Genomic DNA, 12,256 nt, shown 5'->3' with positions numbered 1-12,256 from the left:
GCTTACATGTTGTTCTCCATATTATAATGGGATTGCATATGTAGATAGTTGTTCATTAATTGTCTGAGTCTGACTCCTACCACTATGCTTCTCATGGAAAAAATAACCAACTACTTGTTACTTACAACCTTGGACTGTGTATCTGGGTTCAAATCCAATTACAACTCCCAATTGTTTGACTTTGGCCAAGTCATTTAATTTGTCTGGACCTCAGTTTCCTCATGTCTAAAACTAAAAGTTCCAGAGAGATGATGTCTGAGGGTTTTTCCAAAGTGAAAAACTATCTGACATCTGATGACCTTGGCTAAATTTTTTTTAACCTTGATGAGCCTGTGCTCATCAAACAAGGTTTATGATTCAATTCCCTTCTCTAATTTTATGATTCTAAGGTGTAATGTCTTGGATTCAAATTATGACTCAGCTACTTACTGGCTATGTGACCATAACTAAATGATCCGATTCTCTAGATCTCAGCCTCCTCATCTACCTAGTAAAGAAGTTGGACTAAGCAACTTCTATTGCTAAATGCTAAAAGTATGACTGGTGTTGGGGCAGCTAGGTGGCGTAGTGGATAAAGCACCAGCCTTGGAGTCAGGAGTACCTGGCTTCAAATCTCAGACACTTAATAATTACCTACCTGTGTGGCCTTGGGCAAGCCACTTAACCCTGTTTGCCTTGCAAAAATCTAAAAAAAAAAAGTATGACTGGTGTGGCAAACTACCCATTGCTCTAACCTTCTACCCTAACCTTCATCCTTCCCATCCCCACCCCAGTAAACCATCCCCTGACTTTTTTGTGGTTTCTCAAGTCCTTCAAAGCCCAGCTCGGATTCTACTTTCTGTGATGAGCTCTGGGCTCACAATTTACTGTCTCTTCTCTGAGTAAGCTTCATCCTCTGTACCAGAGTAACATTCCTGATGTTATTACTGTCTTCTCTGATCCACAAATAGCCTCAAGTGTAGGAATCTTTATTGGACAAGATCTTTGATAGATAAGATGTCCTTAAGTCTCCAGGGCAAAAAAAAATGTGTCTTGTCTTGAATTCCCCAATGTGCCTGGTATAGAAAAGTTACGGGAGAAGCTGTCCAATCATAGGGCTAGCATTAGGTTACTTCCAAGGGTGAACTGAAGAACTAGAGTGAGGACCAGAAAGTCTCTGAGGCTTGGTGGAGGAAGCCCAGAGTTCAGTGTTGTAAGCAATTGGTAGAAATTGAGGTTGCTGCAAAAAGAATGGTATCATTGAGACACAGGCAGGGAAGGGGGAGGGAGTCTCTGCTTCGTTTCTCCTATGAGACTATGACTATAGTAGATATTGAGGGCCAATAGAGGCAGAGGATTTCTGACTTTCTAGATGGTGGTCAAGAGAGACCTAATGTTCAGTAAAAAGACTAATAGCTGTATCCACTCAGAAACCCTGAGGGTCTTACTCTCCTAGACTAATTTTTTTAAGTATGCAAGAGAACGTTCTTTGTTCCATTTTTCCTTACCTGCTTTTATCATGAACTTTGCCTCAGTAAAACTGAGACTAGGAGGATGTTTTCTAGTTTTAACTTTTTTGTGTTTTTCTTGAACTGGGCAAGATAAATGAGTTCCTTCATGTGTAAAATGAGTAGATTAGACTAGCTGATCTCTGAGGTCTGTTCTAAGTCTTCTTGCAACTCTGACATTCTGTTTTTTAAGGCCCCTTCCTATTCTCATATTTTGGGGGGGGGGGTATGAGAGTGATCACAGGCCTAACATTGTAAGCTAAGAAAGACCTTAACTTACAAAGGTCTCCCAATCCTGGACCATCTCCAGTTATCCTGATTCATATCTGGCCACTGGACCCTTATGACTCCAGAAGAGAAACTGAGGTTGATGATTTTGTTCAGCAACCCCCCAACACACACATACAAACACATACACATTTACATCTAAGTCACTTGCATGTCATGGCATCACCTCCCTCAAGTCATGTTCTTCTTCAAGAAGGAAGGGCAAGCTTTCCGCCAGCTCTGCCATATTCCAGTGAGTTGCCAAAATGACAAACACAAAAGGAAAAAGGAGAGGGATTGGATACATGTTTCCTAGGCCCTTTTGAAAACATGGTGTCATCCCTCTGGCTACATATATGCGCATATACAAGAAAGGTGATATTGTAGATATCAAGAGTATGGGCACAGTTCAGCAAGGAATGCCCCACAAATGTTACCATGGCAAGACTGGACGAGTCTATAATGTTACACTGCATGCTGTAGGCATTGTTGTAAACAAATAGGTTAAGGGCAAGATTCTAGCCAAGAGAATTAATGTGGGTATTGAGCATTTTAAGCATTCTAAGAGCAGAGATAGCTTCCTGAAGTGGGTAAAGGAAAATGATCAGAAGAAGAAAGAAGCCAAAGAAAAAGGCATTTGGGTTCAACTAAAATGTCAGCCTGCTCCACCCAGAAAATCACACTTTGTGAGAACCAATGTCAAGGAACCTGAGCTGTTGGAACCAATCCCCTATGAATTCATGGCATAAATGACTTAAAAAAATAACCAATAAAAGATTTCTTGAATTTTGAAAAAAAAAAGAAGGAAGGGTACTCATCAACAACAACATTGTGAGATGAACAAACTTGATGGAAGAAGCCCCTCTCAGCAGTTCAGAGAGCTAAAACAATTGGATTAGACTGACTATGGACTATGTTATCTCCATCTAGAGGAAGAAAAATGAAACAAAACAAAACACACACACACACACACACACATACAAAACCAACCCTTCAGAATCTAATGAATATTTATAAAAATTATCTTTTATGTATCTCATTCCCTTAGTCCTAATTCCTCATACTGAAAATAGCTGATCAATAAGCATTTACAATGCTAACCTGACTGTTCACTGCTGAGGGAAAGGGGTAGGAAGGGAGGGTGGAAGGAAATTTTATAGCTTAAAAATATACATGTGCATATGGATGCAAATTTTAAAAAGAATGAAGGACAAACAACAACTTAGTAAGAGTCATCTGGACCATTGATGCCAGCGATATCATCAGTCTCATTGAAGTAGTCAGGGTTACGGCAAAATGCAAAGTTGGGATAGGTATCTGATGGTTCTCAGTGCCCTGGATAGCAGCTTCTTTCTCCTTTGCTTAGCTCCAAGCAGTGGGTTGCTCTGACTATGGTTTGAAACTTTGATCCCACAATCTCTGATAGCCCAGAATGCTGAACAAGGGCTCTGGGTCCACAGAAGAAGCAAGATTCTTCCTTGTTTTCACCTTTTCAGGACCCCCCCCCCCCCCAGTGAAAAAAATAGAGAGTCATCATTCTCACCAGGCTGAACTCTGGGTTTCCTCCACCACACCTCATAGACCTTCTGGGACTCACTCCAGTCCTGCAGCTCACCCATTGGAAGTATCCAATATTAGCCCTAAAATTGGACAGCTTCTCCCATGAGTTTTAAAGAGAGAATCTAAGTCAGCCAAGTTTTCACTTCTCTCTAACTTGCATTCAGTTTGAATTCCAGCTGTGTTTAGATCAAAGTTCTCCTACTTCTGGGCCTCATCTATAAGATGAATTGTTTAGATAAGATCATCTTGAAGGGCATGTCTATCTTTAAATCCCAAGAATCTTTGAAGTGCTATCAAGAGGTAAGAGGGGGCCCATGTGAGTTCTGATTGGGATACAAAAGAAATCAAAATCTCTTTCAGCCTTCCTCTCTATGGACCTAATTCAGGCTAGATGTTGTAACCTCTATCTTTTCCACATCTGGATAAAATTAGATTCACTAGTGTAGTCCATGCCCTCATCACCTCTCATGGAAACTATTGTAATTGCCTTTAACTATTTCTCCCCCAATCTCAATCCATCTTTTATACAATCTCCCAAATGATGTTTTTTAAAGTACAGAACTCTATAACCACCCCACTCAAAAAACTCCATCCGGTTTCTACTCCTTTTTTTGACAGGGGAATTTCTATTACTTCCAGGATGATAAAATCTTCAGTTTGGCATTTGAAACCCTTTGTAACCTAGCCATTTCCTACCTTTCTAGGTTTCTAATACCTTACTCCTTTCCACAAATTTCACAGCCCATCTAAACAAATCTACTCGCTATTCCTTAGCATGGGCTATTTCCCTCCCTCTCTCCCTACCTTGGAGCATATTGCTCTGGCTTCCTTCGAGAGTCAACTCAAAGTCCACCTTCTTTAGGAATCCCTTTGTATATATTAATGCCTTCCCTTTCAAACACCTTCATCCAATCTGAATATATCTTGTATATAATTAATTATTTACATATTGGTCCTTTCCTTCTTCCCACCCATTAGAATGTGACTGCCTTGGATTCAGAGGATGTTTGCTTGTTTTAACTTTTTTGTATTTTTCTTGAACTGGGCAAGATAAATGAGTTCCTTCATCTGTAAAATGAGTAGATTAGACTAGTTGATCTCTAAGGTCTGTTGTAAGGCTTCTTACAACTCTGACATTCTGTTTTTTTAAGGCCCTTTCCTATTCTCATATTTTTTGGTATGAGAGTCATCATAGGCCTAACATTGTATGTTCTAAGGCCCCTCCTATTCTGTGTACCAAGAACCCCTACTAAGTCTAATTTTCTGTGTTCTAAGCCCCACCCAGTTCTGACATTTGGGGGTTTTAAGGCCCTTTTCTAAGGGCCCTCTCAGCTCTAACATTTTACGTGCTAAGTGCCTTTCCTGACCTAACATTCTATGTACTTTGGACCCTCCCAGCTCCAACATCCTATGTTTTAAGGGCCCTCCCAGCTCTGATATTCTACGTAGCAAGGCACCTTCCATTTCTAACATTCTAGTATGACCATACACATGTTAATGTTGATAATCATTGGTTTCTTTTTTAGGAGGTCCAATATCATTTCAACCTGCAATATCGTTCACCCCTCAGAGGCTCTGCTATTCAATTTGATAGGCTGTTGGCTATTTCAGAAAGGATGTGGGAAAAGAAAGTAAAAAAAATAAAAGCCTCAGCCCCCCTCTCTGACTTCATAAGCATCATTGATTCGATGCTGGAGTTACTTTACTGTTACAGGCCCTATTGATTGATCGGGTTGTAATGGGCCTTTTCAACGTGAGCGGTGTTGCATACAAGATTGGTTTTAAACCTCCCCCTCGTGAGGCATTGATTTAGTGTGATTAAATGCATCTATAAAGCTGGCAATAGGCACTGTCTGCCTCAGCGCTCAGATGGCAGGATTGGGGGAGAGGCAGGAATTTCTAGAGCACTGATAGCACCTGAAGGCAAAATAATCATCCCAACAAATATACACAGACACACTTGAATTTCCATGGCCAGGCTCTGCTGAAATGATTTTTGACTGGTCAGGTAGGTAGAAGGATGGAACAAGAGGCTCACTGGGTGCTACTATAAAGGCAGACCAAGACTGGGAAATGGGTATTAGATTTAAAGTCAAGAGGTCTATATTCAAATTTTGATTTTGCTACTCAACTGCCTGTGTGACCCTGGGTAAGTCACATCTTCTCTGAGCTTTAAATTATTCACCAGAACCATCATCACCCTTATCCATTTTAGTTTGTATATGTGTAGTCTTTACTTAGAATGTACAATTGTATCCCACCAAGTTCCTTGTAATAATAATAATAATAATAATCATAACAATAATCATAATAATCACAATCATAATAATAGTTGGCCTTCATGTTTGAAGAGGGTCATGTTGCCATATACATGAAATATGACCTGCACTTTAATTATAGTGAGGGTAGTGTTATGCAAGGAAAGGGGCTGTTTTCTAATGTTTGTGTTCCTGTCTTTAGAAACTAGCATAGTGCCTGATACTAAACTAGGGCCAGGTATCTAATAAAGAACCAGACCTGAAGTCAGTAAGACTCATCTTCCTGAGTTCAAATCTGAACTCATCATTTACCAGTTGGGTGACCTTGGGCAAGTCATTTAATCTTGTTTGCCTCAGTTTCATCATTTGTAAAATGAGCTGGAGATGGAAATGGGAAACCACTCTAGTATCTTTGCTAATAAAATCCCAAATTGGGTCATGAAGAGTCAGACATGACTGAAAAACAACTGACCAAAAGTTAAATGAATAAATCACATCTACAAAATTTCTACTCACACAATTCCTTCTTCCCTTTCCTTCTCCCAGTTCAGCCTCTCATCACCTCTTCCCCAGGTTATTATTTGGTTTCCCTCCTAAAGTATCCCCCTTCCAATCTACCTTCTATGCCTCTGTGAAAGCGATTCTCTTAAATCCCAGCTTGCACTATGTCTCTCTCTAACTCAATAAATTTCCTATTCAATCAAATCTTCTTACCTCTCAGATTCAATATAAATACCCTATCTGGCATTTCCAGCTCTTCTCAAGTCATCCTCCTTTGTCTTTTCCCACTGATCCCTCTTGTTATTTCCCCATGTCTGGATTGTTTTCCTTCCTCACTGCTGTCTTTTACTATCTCAGGTTTCAGGATGATGGAGAGAAGCTAGGAGAAGCTCCCCAAGCTTTTTCCAAACTCCTAAAACAACCTTCAATGAAACCTCTATTCATACCCTAAAGAAATAGAACCCACAAAACTTGGAATGAAACAACTTCTTAGTTCATGGTATCTTGGAGGAACTTCAGGAAACATCTGTCTCATACTGGTAAAAGAGGAGTGCTGCCCAGCATAAGTGAGGATACTAAGAAGCTGGAGGGAGATTATTAGCCACAGGAGAGCTTAGTGATGAAAACACCTGCATTCTGACTCAAGAAGGCCAGCATGAGGGCCTCAGGACCAGCACAGAAGGCAAACTTTGTGCCCCAAAATGCTGCTGCAACAGACACAACTGGGTCAAGTTACCTTAATGCAGGAAGCAGACCATGAGCATCAGAGACACCAGAGCAAAATGCCAGGGACCAGAACCCATGTCCACAGAACAAAAAAGTTGTATTTGTATTCTTTGTGACCCAGGAGCAGAACACAACTTTCAAAATGAGCAAAATAATAAAAAGAGTCTTAACTAAAGGGAAGTTCAAAACACCATCTCGGAAGAGGAAAGCAGCGAGAAGATGCTTACATGTGAAGCCTCAAAGGGGATGAATTAGTTTCAAAACACAAAAAAAGTCGTCTTCAAAAAGGATTTTAAATCCAAAGAAAAGAAGAAGAAAATTTGAGAAAAAAATGAGTCATGCATGAGGATTATGAAAAAATGGAAAAGGATTTACAAAAAATCTGAAGAAAACAATACCTTTAAAAATAAAATTGACCTACTGGAAAAGGAAAACAACTCCTTTAAAAGTAAAATTAAGCAACTGGAAGAAGGAATCATAAAAGCTAACTATAGAAAATAAATACTCAAAAATTAGAAATGGGAAAGTTAAAACTAATGACTAATGACTCTATGAGATCAAGAATTCATCAAACAAAACCACAAGACTGGAAAAATAGAACAAAATGTGAAGTACCTTTTAGGAAAAATGACTGACCTGAAAAATAGATCCAAGAGAGATGAATTATGAATTATTTGTTTACTTTAAAATCACAATCACAAAAGGAGCCTGAACAATACTTTTCAGGAAATTTTCAAAGAAATCTTTCCTAACATTCCATAAAAGAAGATAAAATAGTACTTGAAATAATCTATTGAACACCTCCAGAAAGTGATGCCAAAATAAAAACTCCAAGGAATGGTGTCAAATTTCAGAATTAACAACTAAAGGGGAAAAGATATTTCAAGCAGACAAAAAATGCAATTCAAATACCAAGTAATAATAGAATTACATAGGACTTATCAGCTTCAATATTAAACAATCAGAGGACCTGGAATCAACTACCTGGAAAAATTCACCATATTTTTTTTTGATTTTTTTTCAAGGAAATGGGGTTAAGTGGCTTGCCCAAGCCCACACAGCTAGGTAATTATTAAGTGTCTGAGGTCGGATTTGAACCCAGGTACCCCTGACTCCAAGGCCGATGCTCTATCCATTGCACCACCTAGCCACCCCATTGTGCCACCTAGCCGCCTGTCACCATATCTTTTAAGGGGAAAAGATGGATTTTCAATGATGTGGAGAACTTCCAAGTTTGTTTGATAAAAAGACCAGAATTGAACAGAAAATTTGATCTTAAAATTCAAGATTCAAGAGATGCATAAAAAGATAAATGGAAAGAAAAAACTGTTAGTAAATAAGACAAAACTGTTTATCTCCCTAAATGGGAAGATAATATTAATAACTCCTGAGAATTTTATTTCTATTAGAGCAGTTGAAAGGAACATATTTAGAAAGAGGGTGTGAATATAAATTGATTACATGTTATAGAAGATTGAAAGGTATGTTTATAAGAAAGATATAAAATAAGACATGAAAATAAGAATTAAACTGGAAGAAGAAAGCAGAGGCAGAAGAGAGTGAATAACACTACATAAAGAGGTAAAAAATCTATTATAGTAGAGGGAAAGAAGGGAATGATGTGAGCATTGAGTGAATCTTACTCTCAATACACTTGATTCTAAGAGGAAATTCCTAATTAGGTTTAGAAAAAGTAGAAATCCTTACTCTTCAGGAATGTAGGAAGGGAAAGATGAAAAAAGGGGTAGGAGGGAATGATAGAAAATAATAGAAAAGGGACAGCTAGGTGGTGCAGTGGATAGAGCACTGGCACTGGAGTCAGGAGTACCTGAGTTCAAATCTGATTTCAGACACTTAATATTTACCTAGCTGTGTGGCCTTGGGCAAGCCACTTTAACCCCATTGCCTTCCAAAAAAAGAAAAGAAAAGAAAATAGTAGAAAAGTAAAAGGGAAAAGAAGGAAGAAAAGGGAGGGAGGCTGATAGAAAGTAGGGCTAAATGAGAGAGGAAGAGCCAGAAGCTAAACAAAGATGAGGAGGGATAAGATGAAAGGAGAGAGAAAAGTATAAACAGAGGGAAGATAAGAGAGAGTAAAATACGGAGTTAGTAATCATAACTGTAAATGACATGAACTCTCTAATAAAATAAATGGAAGCATATAACAGTGGATTAAAAACAAGATTTCTCTCTCTCTCTCTCTCTCTCTATATATATATATATATGTGTGTGTGTGTGTGTGTGTGTGTGTGTGTGTGTGTGTGTGTGTGTGTATTTAAATGTATTTATTCATTTTCATCCATATTTACATGTATATTTTTAAGTTACAAAATTTCCTTCCCACCCCTCTGCCCTCAGTGGTGGACAGTCAGGATAGCATTGTATTTATATATTTTGATGAACATGTTTATAGATTAGTTATTTTTGGTATGAGGAATTAGGATTAAGGGAAAGATACATAAGAGATTGTTTTTATAAAGTGTTCATCAGATTCTGAAGAGTTGGATTTTTTTCTGTTTTGTTTTGTTTTGTTTTTCTTCCTTTGGATGAGGATAACATAGTCCATAGCCAGTCTATTACAGGTATCCTAGCTCTCTAAACTGCTGAGAGGAGCTGCTCCCATCAAAGTTGTTCATCTCACAATATTGTTGTTGATGTGTACATTGTTCGCTTGGTTTACAATATATTGTTTGCAAGAAACACATTTGAAACAGAGAGATGCACACAAGGTCAAAGTAAAAGGCTAGAGCAGAAAATATTATGCTACAGCTAAAATAAAGAAAAGCGGGGGTAGCAATCCTGTTCTCATAGAAGGCAAAAGCAAAAAAAAAGATCTAATTAAAAGTGATTTGGAAGGAAATTATATCCTCTTAAAAGGTACCATAGATAATGAAGTAATAACAATACGAAACATATATGTGCTGACTAGTATAGTATAGCATTCAAATTTTTAGAAGAGAAGCTAAATGAGTTACAGGAAGACATAGAAAGCAAAAATATAATAGTGGGAAACCTTATCTTTCATCTCTCATATTTAGATAAATCTAACAACAAAATAAATGAGAAAGTTAAGAAGGTGAATACAATTTTAGAAAAGTTATATATGATAGAAAAAATTTTGGAGAAAATTGAAAGGAAATGTAAGGAAATAAAGCTTCTTTGTGGTTCACAGCATCTAAAATTGACTATGTATTAGTTTGTAAAAACCTCATAATCAAATGCAGAAAGGCAGAAATATTAAAGGCATCCTGTACAGATCATGATTCTATATAATTACATTTAATAAAGGGCTATGGAAAGGTGTACTAAAATAATTAAAAACTAAATGATCTAATTTTATGGAATGAAGGGATCAAACAATAAATCATAGAAATAATCAACAATTTCATCCAAGACAATAACAGTGATAAGACATCATACCAAAACCTGTGGGATGCAGCCAAAGCAGTTATTAGGAAAAATTTTATATCTCTCAATGCTTACATAAGTAAAATAAAGAGAAGATCAATGGATTGGCATGCAACTATAAAAGTTAGAAAAAGAATTAAAATATTCAATTAGATACCAAATTAGAACATTTGAAATTCAAAGCATAAGATAACAAAATAGTTAGAGAAATACTGAAATAATGAATAAAACTAAGAATTGGTTTTCAAAAAAGTCAATAAAATAGAACTTTGATTAATTTAATTTAAAAAGAAAGAAAACCAAACCAAATTATGAATTTCTTTTTTTTTTTTTAGGTTTTTGCAAGGCAAATGGGGTTAAGTGGCTTACCCAAGGGCACACAGCTAGGTAATTATTAAGTGTCTGAGACCGGATTTGAACCCAGGTACTCCTGACTCCAGGGCCGGTGCTTTATCCACTGCACCACCTAGCTGCCCCTAAATTATGAATTTCAAAAATGAAAAGTGAACTAACTCACCACTAATGAAGAGAAAATTAAAGTAATAATGTGCTATTTTGCTCAACTGTATGCCAATAAATCTGACAATGAAATTAATGAATATTTACAAAAATATAAATTGTACAGAACAACAGGAGTGGAAATAAAATACTTAACCTCATTTGAGAAAAGGAAATTGAACAAACCATCACTGAACTGCCTGAGAAAAGATCCCCAGAACCAGATGAATTTACAAGTGAATTCTACTAAACATTTAAATAACAATTATTTCTAATTCTATATAAACCATTTGAATAATTAGACAAAGAAGGTGTTTTGCCAATTTCCTTTTGTGACACTAATATGGTGCTGATACCTAAACCAGGAAGAATCAAAACAGAGAAAGAAAATTATAGATCAATTTCCATAATGAATATTAATGTAAAAATTTAAATAAAACATTAACAAAACTACAGCATGCTAACAATAGAATTATAAACTATGGTGAGATAGGATTTATATCAAGAATGCAGGGATGGTTCAGTATTAGGAAAACTATAAGTATAATGGACCATATCTCTAAAAAAAATTAACAGCAATCATATGATTATCTCAATAGATGCTGAAAAAAACTTTTGACAAAATACAGTACTCTTCCCATTAAAAATACTAGAGAGCAAAGGTATAAATGAAGTTTTTCTTAAAATGATAAGCAGAATTCTATCTAAATTAAATTGCTTATTTAGTGTCATACCAATTAAATTACTAAAAATATTTTACAGAACTAGAAAAGATAGTAACAAAATTTATTGGGGGGAACAAAATTCAAGAATATAAAGGGAATTAATAAAAGAAATGCAAAGAAAGGTAACCTAATCATACAAGATCTAAAACTATATTATAAAGTGGCAATCATCAAAACTCTTTGATCTTGGTTAAGAAATAGAGTTGTGGATCACTGGAATAGATTAGGTACAAAAGGAAGTAGTAATAAATGTCTGATACTAACTGCTGTTAAACCCAAGTACTCTAACGTTTTTGGGTAAGAGCTCTTTATTTGAGAAAGACTGCTGGTAAAACTAGAAAATAATGTGGTAGAAACTAGGCATAGACCAGTATTCCACACCCTCTACCAAGATAATGTGAAAATGGATACAGGATTTAGACATAAAGGGGGATACCTTAAATCAATGAGGAGAACAAGGAATAGTTTAATCTGTCAGACATATGGAAAGAGGAGGAATTTATGATCAAACAAAAGATGGAAAAAGTTATATATTACAAAATAGATACAAAATGGATATCAGTGTTTCTGAAAAAGGACTCATTTCTAAAACATGTAAAGAACTGAATCAAATTTATAAGAATACATGTGATTCTTCCATTGATAAATGGTCAGAGAAAAGGAATTGGTAGTTTTCAGATGAAGAAATTAAACTATAGCCAAATAAAAATGTTCTAAATCATTATTGTTCAGAGAAATGCAAATTAAAGCAACTCTGAGGTGCCACCTCATACCTATCAGATTAGCTAAGATGACAAAAACATAAATGATCAATATTGAAGAGAATGTG

The sequence above is a fragment of the Macrotis lagotis genome, chromosome 1, assembly GCF_037893015.1.
Source record: "Macrotis lagotis isolate mMagLag1 chromosome 1, bilby.v1.9.chrom.fasta, whole genome shotgun sequence".
Classification (NCBI taxonomy): Eukaryota; Metazoa; Chordata; class Mammalia; order Peramelemorphia; family Peramelidae; genus Macrotis; species Macrotis lagotis.
The sequence above is the reverse complement of the archived record's forward strand: the minus strand, read 5'-3'. Positions refer to the sequence as shown.